The sequence below is a fragment of the Schistocerca piceifrons genome, unplaced genomic scaffold (assembly GCF_021461385.2).
Source record: "Schistocerca piceifrons isolate TAMUIC-IGC-003096 unplaced genomic scaffold, iqSchPice1.1 HiC_scaffold_1693, whole genome shotgun sequence".
Classification (NCBI taxonomy): Eukaryota; Metazoa; Arthropoda; class Insecta; order Orthoptera; family Acrididae; genus Schistocerca; species Schistocerca piceifrons.
The window spans coordinates 108,937-125,136 of NW_025727560.1; the positions used below are offsets into that span (position 1 = coordinate 108,937).

General features: G+C 50.2%; 12 non-coding genes and 1 pseudogene across 12 annotated transcripts; all 13 read left to right on the forward strand.

Annotated features, from left to right (window-relative positions):
* The first annotated feature begins 900 nt into the window (after positions 1-900).
* On the forward strand, positions 901-1,019 carry LOC124737193. Its single transcript, XR_007009553.1, has one exon. It is a non-coding gene; the product is annotated as a 5S ribosomal RNA (ribosomal RNA).
* Positions 1,020-2,044: 1,025 nt separating this feature from the next.
* On the forward strand, positions 2,045-2,163 carry LOC124737200. The gene has a single exon (XR_007009559.1). It is a non-coding gene; the product is annotated as a 5S ribosomal RNA (ribosomal RNA).
* Positions 2,164-3,188: 1,025 nt separating this feature from the next.
* On the forward strand, positions 3,189-3,307 carry LOC124737201. The gene has a single exon (XR_007009560.1). It is a non-coding gene; the product is annotated as a 5S ribosomal RNA (ribosomal RNA).
* Positions 3,308-4,331: 1,024 nt separating this feature from the next.
* Positions 4,332-4,450, forward strand: LOC124737194. Its single transcript, XR_007009554.1, has one exon. It is a non-coding gene; the product is annotated as a 5S ribosomal RNA (ribosomal RNA).
* Positions 4,451-5,475: 1,025 nt separating this feature from the next.
* On the forward strand, positions 5,476-5,594 carry LOC124737203. The gene has a single exon (XR_007009562.1). It is a non-coding gene; the product is annotated as a 5S ribosomal RNA (ribosomal RNA).
* A 1,025-nt stretch (positions 5,595-6,619) lies between these two features.
* Positions 6,620-6,738, forward strand: LOC124737204. The gene has a single exon (XR_007009563.1). It is a non-coding gene; the product is annotated as a 5S ribosomal RNA (ribosomal RNA).
* A 1,024-nt stretch (positions 6,739-7,762) lies between these two features.
* Positions 7,763-7,880, forward strand: LOC124737220. Its single transcript, XR_007009577.1, has one exon. It is a non-coding gene; the product is annotated as a 5S ribosomal RNA (ribosomal RNA).
* A 1,027-nt stretch (positions 7,881-8,907) lies between these two features.
* Positions 8,908-9,027, forward strand: LOC124737218. Its single transcript, XR_007009576.1, has one exon. It is a non-coding gene; the product is annotated as a 5S ribosomal RNA (ribosomal RNA).
* A 1,028-nt stretch (positions 9,028-10,055) lies between these two features.
* On the forward strand, positions 10,056-10,174 carry LOC124737205. Its single transcript, XR_007009564.1, has one exon. It is a non-coding gene; the product is annotated as a 5S ribosomal RNA (ribosomal RNA).
* A 1,028-nt stretch (positions 10,175-11,202) lies between these two features.
* Positions 11,203-11,323, forward strand: LOC124737221. Its single transcript, XR_007009578.1, has one exon. It is a non-coding gene; the product is annotated as a 5S ribosomal RNA (ribosomal RNA).
* A 1,030-nt stretch (positions 11,324-12,353) lies between these two features.
* On the forward strand, positions 12,354-12,473 carry LOC124737217. The gene has a single exon (XR_007009575.1). It is a non-coding gene; the product is annotated as a 5S ribosomal RNA (ribosomal RNA).
* A 1,033-nt stretch (positions 12,474-13,506) lies between these two features.
* Positions 13,507-13,629, forward strand: LOC124737222 (annotated as a pseudogene).
* Positions 13,630-14,667: 1,038 nt separating this feature from the next.
* Positions 14,668-14,786, forward strand: LOC124737206. The gene has a single exon (XR_007009565.1). It is a non-coding gene; the product is annotated as a 5S ribosomal RNA (ribosomal RNA).
* Positions 14,787-16,200: the final 1,414 nt, after the last annotated feature.

A 16,200-nucleotide genomic window follows, 5' to 3' on the forward strand; every position in this document is an offset into this window, starting at 1 on the left:
AATGTCTCAGTTTGAGGGAGAATGTGCTAACCAAGTTCGCCAGGAAGTCTTTGAAAACGACAAAACAGTACGAATAGGCAGATATGTTCTGAAATACGTCAGCGCCTGTTGTTGTGTAGCGGTGTACAATTCCTACTTCGATATGTAATCATAAAGTTATTCTTTAGTCGTCTCGTCTCGTCTCCTCATCTCCTGCAGACGTTTCTTGTGCTTGCGCTGTTATATGGGCCACGACCCGAGCGGCAGCGAGCGGCAGTCGAGCAAAGTCGGGACAAGTCGGGACGGGGACAGGCACAGGGACAGGAATGGTGCGAATGCACTGCAAATTACGCAAACACCTCGTCTGAGGCGAGGCGAGGCGAGGCGAGGAAGCTCACATCGCCAGCAGTGGCGCCCTCCAACAAGACACTGCCACACCCCGCACAGGCCACACGCCGGCCGGCCGCGCGCCAGCCCTCCTGCGCTGGACGCCAGGGACAAGATGCGTCTTCCGCGAGTGTCGAAGGCTGCACGCGCCAAGCGGATGACAGGAGGTGCAACGAGAAGCTGCGCGTCTCACACACACGGCGGCGCGCCCGCTAGTTCGGCAGTCGCTCTGCTGGCACGTCGGATTGCGGAAGGAAGTGCTTAAAATTACAATTCTGTTCATGTTTTATGTTGTAAAGTTGTTAGCTTGTAACGATGTAATGTTAATAAATAAATTTATAAAGCTCACAAAAAAAAATACACGAAGCACGTCCTTCCGGCTCATAAGTTTTGGAACTCAGGATTGCGTTCGCGCTAACGTGACGAATTGTCAATAAAAAAAAATGCGGCTGCTTTCGACCGAAAAGTAAGATTTTGTGTGTGTTGGGATAAGAACCGAATGCGAATTCTGCCATGCGCCTACATTATATGGGCGCCAACGGCCATACCATGTTGAGTACACCGGTTCTCGTCCGATCACCGAAGTTAAGCAACATCGGGCGTGGTTAGTACTTGGATGGGTGACCGCCTGGGAACACCACGTGCTGTTGGCTCCCCTTCATTTACTTTTTTTTTTTTTATACCGCCCTCTTTCCATACCACCGTTCTGTTGTGACAAAGATTCTTGCTTAAGCATTTTAAACTACTGTAGTGACCATAAGGTACGAAATTGCAGTAAATGTCTCAGTTTGAGGGAGAATGTGCTAACCAAGTTCGCCAGGAAGTCTTTGAAAACGACAAAACAGTACGAATAGGCAGATATGTTCTGAAATACGTCAGCGCCTGTTGTTGTGTAGCGGTGTACAATTCCTACTTCGATATGTAATCATAAAGTTATTCTTTAGTCGTCTCGTCTCGTCTCCTCATCTCCTGCAGACGTTTCTTGTGCTTGCGCTGTTATATGGGCCACGACCCGAGCGGCAGCGAGCGGCAGTCGAGCAAAGTCGGGACAAGTCGGGACGGGGACAGGCACAGGGACAGGAATGGTGCGAATGCACTGCAAATTACGCAAACACCTCGTCTGAGGCGAGGCGAGGCGAGGCGAGGAAGCTCACATCGCCAGCAGTGGCGCCCTCCAACAAGACACTGCCACACCCCGCACAGGCCACACGCCGGCCGGCCGCGCGCCAGCCCTCCTGCGCTGGACGCCAGGGACAAGATGCGTCTTCCGCGAGTGTCGAAGGCTGCACGCGCCAAGCGGATGACAGGAGGTGCAACGAGAAGCTGCGCGTCTCACACACACGGCGGCGCGCCCGCTAGTTCGGCAGTCGCTCTGCTGGCACGTCGGATTGCGGAAGGAAGTGCTTAAAATTACAATTCTGTTCATGTTTTATGTTGTAAAGTTGTTAGCTTGTAACGATGTAATGTTAATAAATAAATTTATAAAGCTCACAAAAAAAAAATACACGAAGCACGTCCTTCCGGCTCATAAGTTTTGGAACTCAGGATTGCGTTCGCGCTAACGTGACGAATTGTCAATAAAAAAAAATGCGGCTGCTTTCGACCGAAAAGTAAGATTTTGTGTGTGTTGGGATAAGAACCGAATGCGAATTCTGCCATGCGCCTACATTATATGGGCGCCAACGGCCATACCATGTTGAGTACACCGGTTCTCGTCCGATCACCGAAGTTAAGCAACATCGGGCGTGGTTAGTACTTGGATGGTTGACCGCCTGGGAACACCACGTGCTGTTGGCTCCCCTTCATTTACTTTTTTTTTTTTTATACCGCCCTCTTTCCATACCACCGTTCTGTTGTGACAAAGATTCTTGCTTAAGCATTTTAAACTACTGTAGTGACCATAAGGTACGAAATTGCAGTAAATGTCTCAGTTTGAGGGAGAATGTGCTAACCAAGTTCGCCAGGAAGTCTTTGAAAACGACAAAACAGTACGAATAGGCAGATATGTTCTGAAATACGTCAGCGCCTGTTGTTGTGTAGCGGTGTACAATTCCTACTTCGATATGTAATCATAAAGTTATTCTTTAGTCGTCTCGTCTCGTCTCCTCATCTCCTGCAGACGTTTCTTGTGCTTGCGCTGTTATATGGGCCACGACCCGAGCGGCAGCGAGCGGCAGTCGAGCAAAGTCGGGACAAGTCGGGACGGGGACAGGCACAGGGACAGGAATGGTGCGAATGCACTGCAAATTACGCAAACACCTCGTCTGAGGCGAGGCGAGGCGAGGCGAGGAAGCTCACATCGCCAGCAGTGGCGCCCTCCAACAAGACACTGCCACACCCCGCACAGGCCACACGCCGGCCGGCCGCGCGCCAGCCCTCCTGCGCTGGACGCCAGGGACAAGATGCGTCTTCCGCGAGTGTCGAAGGCTGCACGCGCCAAGCGGATGACAGGAGGTGCAACGAGAAGCTGCGCGTCTCACACACACGGCGGCGCGCCCGCTAGTTCGGCAGTCGCTCTGCTGGCACGTCGGATTGCGGAAGGAAGTGCTTAAAATTACAATTCTGTTCATGTTTTATGTTGTAAAGTTGTTAGCTTGTAACGATGTAATGTTAATAAATAAATTTATAAAGCTCACAAAAAAAAAATACACGAAGCACGTCCTTCCGGCTCATAAGTTTTGGAACTCAGGATTGCGTTCGCGCTAACGTGACGAATTGTCAATAAAAAAAAATGCGGCTGCTTTCGACCGAAAAGTAAGATTTTGTGTGTGTTGGGATAAGAACCGAATGCGAATTCTGCCATGCGCCTACATTATATGGGCGCCAACGGCCATACCATGTTGAGTACACCGGTTCTCGTCCGATCACCGAAGTTAAGCAACATCGGGCGTGGTTAGTACTTGGATGGTTGACCGCCTGGGAACACCACGTGCTGTTGGCTCCCCTTCATTTACTTTTTTTTTTTTTATACCGCCCTCTTTCCATACCACCGTTCTGTTGTGACAAAGATTCTTGCTTAAGCATTTTAAACTACTGTAGTGACCATAAGGTACGAAATTGCAGTAAATGTCTCAGTTTGAGGGAGAATGTGCTAACCAAGTTCGCCAGGAAGTCTTTGAAAACGACAAAACAGTACGAATAGGCAGATATGTTCTGAAATACGTCAGCGCCTGTTGTTGTGTAGCGGTGTACAATTCCTACTTCGATATGTAATCATAAAGTTATTCTTTAGTCGTCTCGTCTCGTCTCCTCATCTCCTGCAGACGTTTCTTGTGCTTGCGCTGTTATATGGGCCACGACCCGAGCGGCAGCGAGCGGCAGTCGAGCAAAGTCGGGACAAGTCGGGACGGGGACAGGCACAGGGACAGGAATGGTGCGAATGCACTGCAAATTACGCAAACACCTCGTCTGAGGCGAGGCGAGGCGAGGCGAGGAAGCTCACATCGCCAGCAGTGGCGCCCTCCAACAAGACACTGCCACACCCCGCACAGGCCACACGCCGGCCGGCCGCGCGCCAGCCCTCCTGCGCTGGACGCCAGGGACAAGATGCGTCTTCCGCGAGTGTCGAAGGCTGCACGCGCCAAGCGGATGACAGGAGGTGCAACGAGAAGCTGCGCGTCTCACACACACGGCGGCGCGCCCGCTAGTTCGGCAGTCGCTCTGCTGGCACGTCGGATTGCGGAAGGAAGTGCTTAAAATTACAATTCTGTTCATGTTTTATGTTGTAAAGTTGTTAGCTTGTAACGATGTAATGTTAATAAATAAATTTATAAAGCTCACAAAAAAAAATACACGAAGCACGTCCTTCCGGCTCATAAGTTTTGGAACTCAGGATTGCGTTCGCGCTAACGTGACGAATTGTCAATAAAAAAAAATGCGGCTGCTTTCGACCGAAAAGTAAGATTTTGTGTGTGTTGGGATAAGAACCGAATGCGAATTCTGCCATGCGCCTACATTATATGGGCGCCAACGGCCATACCATGTTGAGTACACCGGTTCTCGTCCGATCACCGAAGTTAAGCAACATCGGGCGTGGTTAGTACTTGGATGGGTGACCGCCTGGGAACACCACGTGCTGTTGGCTCCCCTTCATTTACTTTTTTTTTTTTTATACCGCCCTCTTTCCATACCACCGTTCTGTTGTGACAAAGATTCTTGCTTAAGCATTTTAAACTACTGTAGTGACCATAAGGTACGAAATTGCAGTAAATGTCTCAGTTTGAGGGAGAATGTGCTAACCAAGTTCGCCAGGAAGTCTTTGAAAACGACAAAACAGTACGAATAGGCAGATATGTTCTGAAATACGTCAGCGCCTGTTGTTGTGTAGCGGTGTACAATTCCTACTTCGATATGTAATCATAAAGTTATTCTTTAGTCGTCTCGTCTCGTCTCCTCATCTCCTGCAGACGTTTCTTGTGCTTGCGCTGTTATATGGGCCACGACCCGAGCGGCAGCGAGCGGCAGTCGAGCAAAGTCGGGACAAGTCGGGACGGGGACAGGCACAGGGACAGGAATGGTGCGAATGCACTGCAAATTACGCAAACACCTCGTCTGAGGCGAGGCGAGGCGAGGCGAGGAAGCTCACATCGCCAGCAGTGGCGCCCTCCAACAAGACACTGCCACACCCCGCACAGGCCACACGCCGGCCGGCCGCGCGCCAGCCCTCCTGCGCTGGACGCCAGGGACAAGATGCGTCTTCCGCGAGTGTCGAAGGCTGCACGCGCCAAGCGGATGACAGGAGGTGCAACGAGAAGCTGCGCGTCTCACACACACGGCGGCGCGCCCGCTAGTTCGGCAGTCGCTCTGCTGGCACGTCGGATTGCGGAAGGAAGTGCTTAAAATTACAATTCTGTTCATGTTTTATGTTGTAAAGTTGTTAGCTTGTAACGATGTAATGTTAATAAATAAATTTATAAAGCTCACAAAAAAAAAATACACGAAGCACGTCCTTCCGGCTCATAAGTTTTGGAACTCAGGATTGCGTTCGCGCTAACGTGACGAATTGTCAATAAAAAAAAATGCGGCTGCTTTCGACCGAAAAGTAAGATTTTGTGTGTGTTGGGATAAGAACCGAATGCGAATTCTGCCATGCGCCTACATTATATGGGCGCCAACGGCCATACCATGTTGAGTACACCGGTTCTCGTCCGATCACCGAAGTTAAGCAACATCGGGCGTGGTTAGTACTTGGATGGTTGACCGCCTGGGAACACCACGTGCTGTTGGCTCCCCTTCATTTACTTTTTTTTTTTTTATACCGCCCTCTTTCCATACCACCGTTCTGTTGTGACAAAGATTCTTGCTTAAGCATTTTAAACTACTGTAGTGACCATAAGGTACGAAATTGCAGTAAATGTCTCAGTTTGAGGGAGAATGTGCTAACCAAGTTCGCCAGGAAGTCTTTGAAAACGACAAAACAGTACGAATAGGCAGATATGTTCTGAAATACGTCAGCGCCTGTTGTTGTGTAGCGGTGTACAATTCCTACTTCGATATGTAATCATAAAGTTATTCTTTAGTCGTCTCGTCTCGTCTCCTCATCTCCTGCAGACGTTTCTTGTGCTTGCGCTGTTATATGGGCCACGACCCGAGCGGCAGCGAGCGGCAGTCGAGCAAAGTCGGGACAAGTCGGGACGGGGACAGGCACAGGGACAGGAATGGTGCGAATGCACTGCAAATTACGCAAACACCTCGTCTGAGGCGAGGCGAGGCGAGGCGAGGAAGCTCACATCGCCAGCAGTGGCGCCCTCCAACAAGACACTGCCACACCCCGCACAGGCCACACGCCGGCCGGCCGCGCGCCAGCCCTCCTGCGCTGGACGCCAGGGACAAGATGCGTCTTCCGCGAGTGTCGAAGGCTGCACGCGCCAAGCGGATGACAGGAGGTGCAACGAGAAGCTGCGCGTCTCACACACACGGCGGCGCGCCCGCTAGTTCGGCAGTCGCTCTGCTGGCACGTCGGATTGCGGAAGGAAGTGCTTAAAATTACAATTCTGTTCATGTTTTATGTTGTAAAGTTGTTAGCTTGTAACGATGTAATGTTAATAAATAAATTTATAAAGCTCACAAAAAAAAAATACACGAAGCACGTCCTTCCGGCTCATAAGTTTTGGAACTCAGGATTGCGTTCGCGCTAACGTGACGAATTGTCAATAAAAAAAAATGCGGCTGCTTTCGACCGAAAAGTAAGATTTTGTGTGTGTTGGGATAAGAACCGAATGCGAATTCTGCCATGCGCCTACATTATATGGGCGCCAACGGCCATACCATGTTGAGTACACCGGTTCTCGTCCGATCACCGAAGTTAAGCAACATCGGGCGTGGTTAGTACTTGGATGGTTGACCGCCTGGGAACACCACGTGCTGTTGGCTCCCCTTCATTTACTTTTTTTTTTTTTATACCGCCCTCTTTCCATACCACCGTTCTGTTGTGACAAAGATTCTTGCTTAAGCATTTTAAACTACTGTAGTGACCATAAGGTACGAAATTGCAGTAAATGTCTCAGTTTGAGGGAGAATGTGCTAACCAAGTTCGCCAGGAAGTCTTTGAAAACGACAAAACAGTACGAATAGGCAGATATGTTCTGAAATACGTCAGCGCCTGTTGTTGTGTAGCGGTGTACAATTCCTACTTCGATATGTAATCATAAAGTTATTCTTTAGTCGTCTCGTCTCGTCTCCTCATCTCCTGCAGACGTTTCTTGTGCTTGCGCTGTTATATGGGCCACGACCCGAGCGGCAGCGAGCGGCAGTCGAGCAAAGTCGGGACAAGTCGGGACGGGGACAGGCACAGGGACAGGAATGGTGCGAATGCACTGCAAATTACGCAAACACCTCGTCTGAGGCGAGGCGAGGCGAGGCGAGGAAGCTCACATCGCCAGCAGTGGCGCCCTCCAACAAGACACTGCCACACCCCGCACAGGCCACACGCCGGCCGGCCGCGCGCCAGCCCTCCTGCGCTGGACGCCAGGGACAAGATGCGTCTTCCGCGAGTGTCGAAGGCTGCACGCGCCAAGCGGATGACAGGAGGTGCAACGAGAAGCTGCGCGTCTCACACACACGGCGGCGCGCCCGCTAGTTCGGCAGTCGCTCTGCTGGCACGTCGGATTGCGGAAGGAAGTGCTTAAAATTACAATTCTGTTCATGTTTTATGTTGTAAAGTTGTTAGCTTGTAACGATGTAATGTTAATAAATAAATTTATAAAGCTCACAAAAAAAAAATACACGAAGCACGTCCTTCCGGCTCATAAGTTTTGGACTCAGGATTGCGTTCGCGCTAACGTGACGAATTGTCAATAAAAAAAAATGCGGCTGCTTTCGACCGAAAAGTAAGATTTTGTGTGTGTTGGGATAAGAACCGAATGCGAATTCTGCCATGCGCCTACATTATATGGGCGCCAACGGCCATACCATGTTGAGTACACCGGTTCTCGTCGATCACCGAAGTTAAGCAACATCGGGCGTGGTTAGTACTTGGATGGTTGACCGCCTGGGAACACCACGTGCTGTTGGCTCCCCTTCATTTACTTTTTTTTTTTTTATACCGCCCTCTTTCCATACCACCGTTCTGTTGTGACAAAGATTCTTGCTTAAGCATTTTAAACTACTGTAGTGACCATAAGGTACGAAATTGCAGTAAATGTCTCAGTTTGAGGGAGAATGTGCTAACCAAGTTCGCCAGGAAGTCTTGAAAACGACAAAACAGTACGAATAGGCAGATATGTTCTGAAATACGTCAGCGCCTGTTGTTGTGTAGCGGTGTACAAATTCCTACTTCGATATGTAATCATAAAGTTATTCTTTAGTCGTCTCGTCTCGTCTCCTCATCTCCTGCAGACGTTTCTTGTGCTTGCGCTGTTATATGGGCCACGACCCGAGCGGCAGCGAGCGGCAGTCGAGCAAAGTCGGGACAAGTCGGGACGGGGACAGGCACAGGGACAGGAATGGTGCGAATGCACTGCAAATTACGCAAACACCTCGTCTGAGGCGAGGCGAGGCGAGGCGAGGAAGCTCACATCGCCAGCAGTGGCGCCCTCCAACAAGACACTGCCACACCCCCGCACAGGCCACACGCCGGCCGGCCGCGCGCCAGCCCTCCTGCGCTGGACGCCAGGGACAAGATGCGTCTTCCGCGAGTGTCGAAGGCTGCACGCGCCAAGCGGATGACAGGAGGTGCAACGAGAAGCTGCGCGTCTCACACACACGGCGGCGCGCCCGCTAGTTCGGCAGTCGCTCTGCTGGCACGTCGGATTGCGGAAGGAAGTGCTTAAAATTACAATTCTGTTCATTGTTTTATGTTGTAAAGTTGTTAGCTTGTAACGATGTAATGTTAATAAATAAATTTATAAAGCTCACAAAAAAAAAATACACGAAGCACGTCCTTCCGGCTCATAAGTTTTGGAACTCAGGATTGCGTTCGCGCTAACGTGACGAATTGTCAATAAAAAAAAATGCGGCTGCTTTCGACCGAAAAGTAAGATTTTGTGTGTGTTGGGATAAGAACCGAATGCGAATTCTGCCATGCGCCTACATTATATGGGCGCCAACGGCCATACCATGTTGAGTACACCGGTTCTCGTCCGATCACCGAAGTTAAGCAACATCGGGCGTGGTTAGTACTTGGATGGTTGACCGCCTGGGAACACCAACGTGCTGTTGGCTCCCCCTTCATTTACTTTTTTTTTTTTTATACCGCCCTCTTTCCATACCACCGTTCTGTTGTGACAAAGATTCTTGCTTAAGCATTTTAAACTACTGTAGTGACCATAAGGTACGAAATTGCAGTAAATGTCTCAGTTTGAGGGAGAATGTGCTAACCAAGTTCGCCAGGAAGTCTTTGAAAACGACAAAACAGTACGAATAGGCAGATATGTTCTGAATACGTCAGCGCCTGTTGTTGTGTAGCGGTGTACAATTCCTACTTCGATATGTAATCATAAAGTTATTCTTTAGTCGTCTCGTCTCGTCTCCTCATCTCCTGCAGACGTTTCTTGTGCTTGCGCTGTTATATGGGCCACGACCCGAGCGGCAGCGAGCGGCAGTCGAGCAAAGTCGGGACAAGTCGGGACGGGGACAGGCACAGGGACAGGAATGGTGCGAATGCACTGCAAATTACGCAAACACCTCGTCTGAGGCGAGGCGAGGCGAGGCGAGGAAGCTCACATCGCCAGCAGTGGCGCCCTCCAACAAGACACTGCCACACCCCGCACAGGCCACACGCCGGCCGGCCGGCGCGCCAGCCCTCCCTGCGCTGGACGCCAGGGACAAGATGCGTCTTCCGCGAGTGTCGAAGGCTGCACGCGCCAAGCGGATGACAGGAGGTGCAACGAGAAGCTGCGCGTCTCACACACACGGCGGCGCGCCCGCTAGTTCGGCAGTCGCTCTGCTGGCACGTCGGATTGCGGAAGGAAGTGCTTAAAATTACAATTCTGTTCATGTTTTATGTTGTAAAGTTGTTAGCTTGTAACGATGTAATGTTAATAAATAAATTTATAAAGCTCACAAAAAAAAAATACACGAAGCACGTCCTTCCGGCTCATAAGTTTTTGGAACTCAGGATTGCGTTCGCGCTAACGTGACGAATTGTCAATAAAAAAAAATGCGGCTGCTTTCGACCGAAAAGTAAGATTTTGTGTGTGTTGGGATAAGAACCGAATGCGAATTCTGCCATGCGCCTACATTATATGGGCGCCAACGGCCATACCATGTTGAGTACACCGGTTCTCGTCCGATCACCGAAGTTAAGCAACATCGGGCGTGGTTAGTACTTGGATGGTTGACCGCCTGGGAACACCACGTGCTGTTGGCTCCCCTTCATTTACTTTTTTTTTTTTTATACCGCCCTCTTTCCATACCACCGTTCTGTTGTGACAAAGATTCTTGCTTAAGCATTTTAAACTACTGTAGTGACCATAAGGTACGAAATTGCAGTAAATGTCTCAGTTTGAGGGAGAATGTGCTAACCAAGTTCGCCAGGAAGTCTTTGAAAACGACAAAACAGTACGAATAGGCAGATATGTTCTGAAATACGTCAGCGCCTGTTGTTGTGTAGCGGTGTACAATTCCTACTTCGATATGTAATCATAAAGTTATTCTTTAGTCGTCTCGTCTCGTCTCCTCATCTCCTGCAGACGTTTCTTGTGCTTGCGCTGTTATATGGGCCACGACCCGAGCGGCAGCGAGCGGCAGTCGAGCAAAGTCGGGACAAGTCGGGACGGGGACAGGCACAGGGACAGGAATGGTGCGAATGCACTGCAAATTACGCAAACACCTCGTCTGAGGCGAGGCGAGGCGAGGCGAGGAAGCTCACATCGCCAGCAGTGGCGCCCTCCAACAAGACACTGCCACACCCCGCACAGGCCACACGCCGGCCGGCCGCGCGCCAGCCCTCCTGCGCTGGACGCCAGGGACAAGATGCGTCTTCCGCGAGTGTCGAAGGCTGCACGCGCCAAGCGGATGACAGGAGGTGCAACGAGAAGCTGCGCGTCTTCACACACACGGCGGCGCGCCCGCTAGTTCGGCAGTCGCTCTGCTGGCACGTCGGATTGCGGAAGGAAGTGCTTAAAATTACAATTCTGTTCATGTTTTATGTTGTAAAGTTGTTAGCTTGTAACGATGTAATGTTAATAAATAAATTTATAAAGCTCACAAAAAAAAAATACACGAAGCACGTCCTTCCGGCTCATAAGTTTTGGAACTCAGGATTGCGTTCGCGCTAACGTGACGAATTGTCAATAAAAAAAAATGCGGCTGGGCTTTCGACCGAAAAGTAAGATTTTGTGTGTGTTGGGATAAGAACCGAATGCGAATTCTGCCATGCGCCTACATTATATGGGCGCCAACGGCCATACCATGTTGAGTACAACCGGTTCTCGTCCGATCACCGAAGTTAAGCAACATCGGGCGTGGTTAGTACTTGGATGGTTGACCGCCTGGGAACACCCACGTGCTGTTGGCTCCCCTTCATTTACTTTTTTTTTTTTTTATACCGCCCTCTTTCCATACCACCGTTCTGTTGTGACAAAGATTCTTGCTTAAGCATTTTAAACTACTGTAGTGACCATAAGGTACGAAATTGCAGTAAATGTCTCAGTTTGAGGGAGAATGTGCTAACCAAGTTCGCCAGGAAGTCTTTGAAAACGACAAAACAGTACGAATAGGCAGATATGTTCTGAAATACGTCAGCGCCTGTTGTTGTGTAGCGGTGTACAATTCCTACTTCGATATGTAATCATAAAGTTATTCTTTAGTCGTCCTCGTCTCGTCTCCTCATCTCCTGCAGACGTTTCTTGTGCTGCGCTGTTATATGGCCACGACCCGAGCGGCAGCGAGCGGCAGAACGAGCAAAGGTCGGGACAAGTCGGGACGGGGACAGGCACAGGGACAGGAATGGTGCGAATGCACTGCAAATTACGCAAACACCTCGTCTGAGGCGAGGCGAGGCGAGGCGAGGAAGCTCACATCGCCAGCAGTGGCGCCCTCCAACAAGACACTGCCACACCCCGCACAGGCCACACGCCGGCCGGCCGCGCGCCAGCCCTCCTGCGCTGGACGCCAGGGACAAGATGCGTCTTCCGCGAGTGTCGAAGGCTGCACGCGCCAAGCGGATGACAGGAGGTGCAACGAGAAGCTGCGCGTCTCACACACACGGCGGCGCGCCCGCTAGTTCGGCAGTCGCTCTGCTGGCACGTCGGATTGCGGAAGGAAGTGCTTAAAATTACAATTCTGTTCATGTTTTATGTTGTAAAGTTGTTAGCTTGTAACGATGTAATGTTAATAAATAAATTTATAAAGCTCACAAAAAAAAAATACACGAAGCACGTCCTTCCGGGCTCAATAAGTTTTGGAACTCAGGATTGCGTTCGCGCTAACGTGACGAATTGTCAATAAAAAAAAATGCGGCTGCTTTCGAACCGAAAAGTAAGATTTTGTGTGTGTTGGGATAAGAACCGAATGCGAATTCTGCCATGCGCCTACATTATATGGGCGCCAACGGCCATACCATGTTGAGTACACCGGTTCTCGTCCGATCACCGGAAGTTAAGCAACATCGGGCGTGGTTAGTACTTGGATGGGTGACCGCCTGGGAACACCACGTGCTGTTGGCTCCCCTTCATTTACTTTTTTTTTTTTTTATACCGCCCTCTTTCCCATACCACCGTTCTGTTGTGACAAAGATTCTTGCTTAAGCATTTTTAAACTACTGTAGTGACCATAAGGTACGAAATTGCAGTAAATGTCTCAGTTTGAGGGAGAATGTGCTAACCAAGTTCGCCAGGAAGTCTTTGAAAACGACAAAACAGTACGAATAGGCAGATATGTTCTGAAATACGTCAGCGCCTGTTGTTGTGTAGCGGTGTACAATTCCTACTTTCGATATGTAATCATAAAGTTATTCTTTAGTCGTCTCGTCTCGTCTCCTCATCTCCTGCAGACGTTTCTTGTGCTTGCGCTGTTATATGGGCCACGACCCGAGCGGCAGCGAGGCGGCAGTCGAGCAAAGTCGGGACAAGTCGGGACGGGGACAGGCACAGGGACAGGAATGGTGCGAATGCACTGCAAATTACGCAAACACCTCGTCTGAGGCGAGGCGAGGCGAGGCGAGGAAGCTCACACTCGCAGCAGTGGCGCCCTCCAACAAGACCACTGCCACAACCCCGCACAGGCCACACGCCGGCCGGCCGGCGCGCCAGCCCTCCTGCGCTGGACGCCAGGGACAAGATGCGTCTTCCGCGAGTGTCGAAGGCTGCACGCGCCAAGCGGATGACAGGAGGTGCAACGAGAAGCTGCGCGTCTCACCACACGCGGCGCGCCCCGCTAGTTCGGCAGTCGCTCTGCTGGCACGTCGGATTGCGGAAGGAAGTGCTTAAAATTACAATTCTGTTCATGTTTTATGTTGTAAAGTTGTTAGCTTGTAACGATGTAATGTTAATAAATAAATTTATAAAGCTCACCAAAAAAAAAATACACGAAGCACGTCCTTCCGGCTCATAAGTTTTGGAACTCAGGATTGCGTTCGCGCTAACGTGACGAATTGTCAATAAAAAAAAATGCGGCTGCTTTCGACCGAAAAGTAAGATTTTGTGTGTGTTGGGATAAGAACCGAATGCGAATTCTGCCATGCGCCTACATTATATGGGCGCCAACGGCCCATACCATGTTGGAGTACACCGGTTCTCGTCCGATCAACCGAAGTTAAGCAACATCGGGCGTGGTTAGTACTTGGATGGTTTGACCGCCTGGGAACACCACGTGCTGTTGGCTCCCCTTCATTTACTTTTTTTTTTTTTTATACCGCCCTCTTTCCATACCACCGTTCTGTTGTGACAAAGATTCTTGCTTAAGCATTTTAAACTACTGTAGTGACCACATAAGGTACGAAAATTGCAGTAAATGTCTCAGTTTGAGGGAGAATGTGCTAACCAAGTTCGCCAGGAAGTCTTTTGAAAACGACAAAACAGTACGAATAGGCAGATATGTTCTGAAATACGTCAGCGCCTGTTGTTGTGTAGCGGTGTACAATTCCTACTTCGATATGTAATCATAAAGTTATTCTTTAGTCGTCTCGTCTCGTCTCCTCATCTCCTGCAGACGTTTCTTGTGCTTGCGCTGTTATATGGGCCACGACCCGAGCGGCAGCGAGCGGCAGTCGAGCAAAGTCGGGACAAAGTCGGGACGGGGACAGGCACAGGGACAGGAATGGTGCGAATGCACTGCAAATTACGCAAACACCTCGTCTGAGGCGAGGCGAGGCGAGGCGAGGAAGCTCACATCGCCAGCAGTGGCGCCCTCCTAATCAAGACACTGCCACACCCCGCACAGGCCACACGCCGGCCGGGCCGCGCGCCCAGCCCTCCTGCGCTGGACGCCAGGGACAAGATGCGTCTTCCGCGAGTGTCGAAGGCTGCACGCGCCAAGCGGATGACAGGAGGTGCAACGAGAAGCTGCGCGTCTCACACACACGGCGGCGCGCCCGCTAGTTCGGCAGTCGCTCTGCTGGCACGTCGGATTGCGGAAGGGAAGTGCTTAAAATTACAATTCTGTTCATGTTTTATGTTGTAAAGTTGTTAGGCTTGTAACGATGTAATGTTAATAAATAAATTTATAAAGCTCACAAAAAAAAAATACACGAAGCACGTCCTTCCGGCTCATAAGTTTTGGAACTCAGGATTGCGTTCGCGCTAACGTGACGAATTGTCAATAAAAAAAAATGCGGCTGCTTTCGACCGAAAAGTAAGATTTTGTGTGTGTTGGGATAAGAACCGAATGCGAATTCTGCACATGCGCCTACATTATATGGGCGCCAACGGCCATACCATGTTGAGTACACCGGTTCTCGTCCGATCACCGAAGTTAAGCAACATCGGGCGTGGTTAGTACTTGGATGGTTGACCGCCTGGGAACACCACGTGCTGTTGGCTCCCCTTCATTTACTTTTTTTTTTTTTTATTACCGCCCCTCTTTCCATACCACCGTTCTGTTGTGACAAAGATTCTTGCTTAAGCATTTTAAACTACTGTAGTGACCATAAGGTACGAAATTGCAGTAAATGTCTCAGTTTGAGGGAGAATGTGCTAACCAAGTTCGCCAGGAAGTCTTTGAAAAACGACAAAACAGTACGAATAGGCAGATATGTTCTGAAATACGTCAGCGCCTGTTGTTGTGTAGGCGGTGTACAATTTCCCTACTTCGATATGTAATCATAAAGTTATTCTTTAGTCGTCTCGTCTCGTCTCCTCATCTCCTGCAGACGTTTCTTGTGCTTGCGCTGTTATATGGCCACGACCCGAGCGGCAGCGGAGCGGCAGTCGAGCAAAGTCGGGACAAGTCGGGACGGGGACAGGGCACAGGGGACAGGAATGGTGGCGAATGCACTGCAAATTACGCAAACACCTCGTCTGAGGCGAGGCGAGGCGAGGCGAGGAAGCTCAACATCGCCAGCAGTGGCGCCCCTCCAACAAGACACTGCCACACCCCGCACAGGCCACACGCGGCCGGCCGCGCGCCAGCCCTCCTGGCGCTGGACGCCAGGGACAAGATTGCGTCTTCCGCGAGTGTCGAAGGCTGCACGCGCCAAAGCGGATGACAGGAGGTGCAACGAGGAAGCCTGCGCGTCTCACACACACACGGCGGCGGCGCCCGCTAGTTCGGCCAGTCGCTCTGCTGGGCACGTCGGAATTGCGGAAGGGAAGTGGCTTTAAAATTACAATTCTGTTCATGTTTTATTGTGGTAAAGGTTGTTAGCTTGTAACGATGTAATTGTTAATAAAATAAATTTATAAAGCTCACAAAAAAAAATACCACGAAGCCACGTCCCTTCCGGCTCATAAGTTTTTGGAACTCAGGATTGCGTTCGGCGCTATGAACGTGACGAATTGTCAATAAAAAAAAAATGCCGGCTCGCTTTCGGGACCGAAAAGTAAGATTTTGTGTGTGTTGGGATAAAGGAACCCGAAATGGCGGAATTCTGCCATGCGGCCTACATTATATGGGCGCCCAACGGCCCCAATACCATGTTGAGGTACAATCCGGGTTTCTCGTCCCGAATCACCGAAGTTTAAGCAACATCCGGGCGTGGGTTAGTACTTGGATGGTTGACCCCGCCTGGGAACACCACGTGGCTGTTGGTCTCCCCTTCATTTACTTTTTTTTTTATTTTAATACCGGCCCTCTTTCCCCATTACCACCGTTCTGTTGTGACAAAAGATTCTTGCTTAAAGCATTTTAAACTACTGTAGTGACCATTAAGGTACGAAATTTGGCAGTAAAATTGTCTCAGTTTGAGGGGAGAATGGTGCTAAACCAAGTTTCGCCAGGAAGTCTTTGAAAACGACA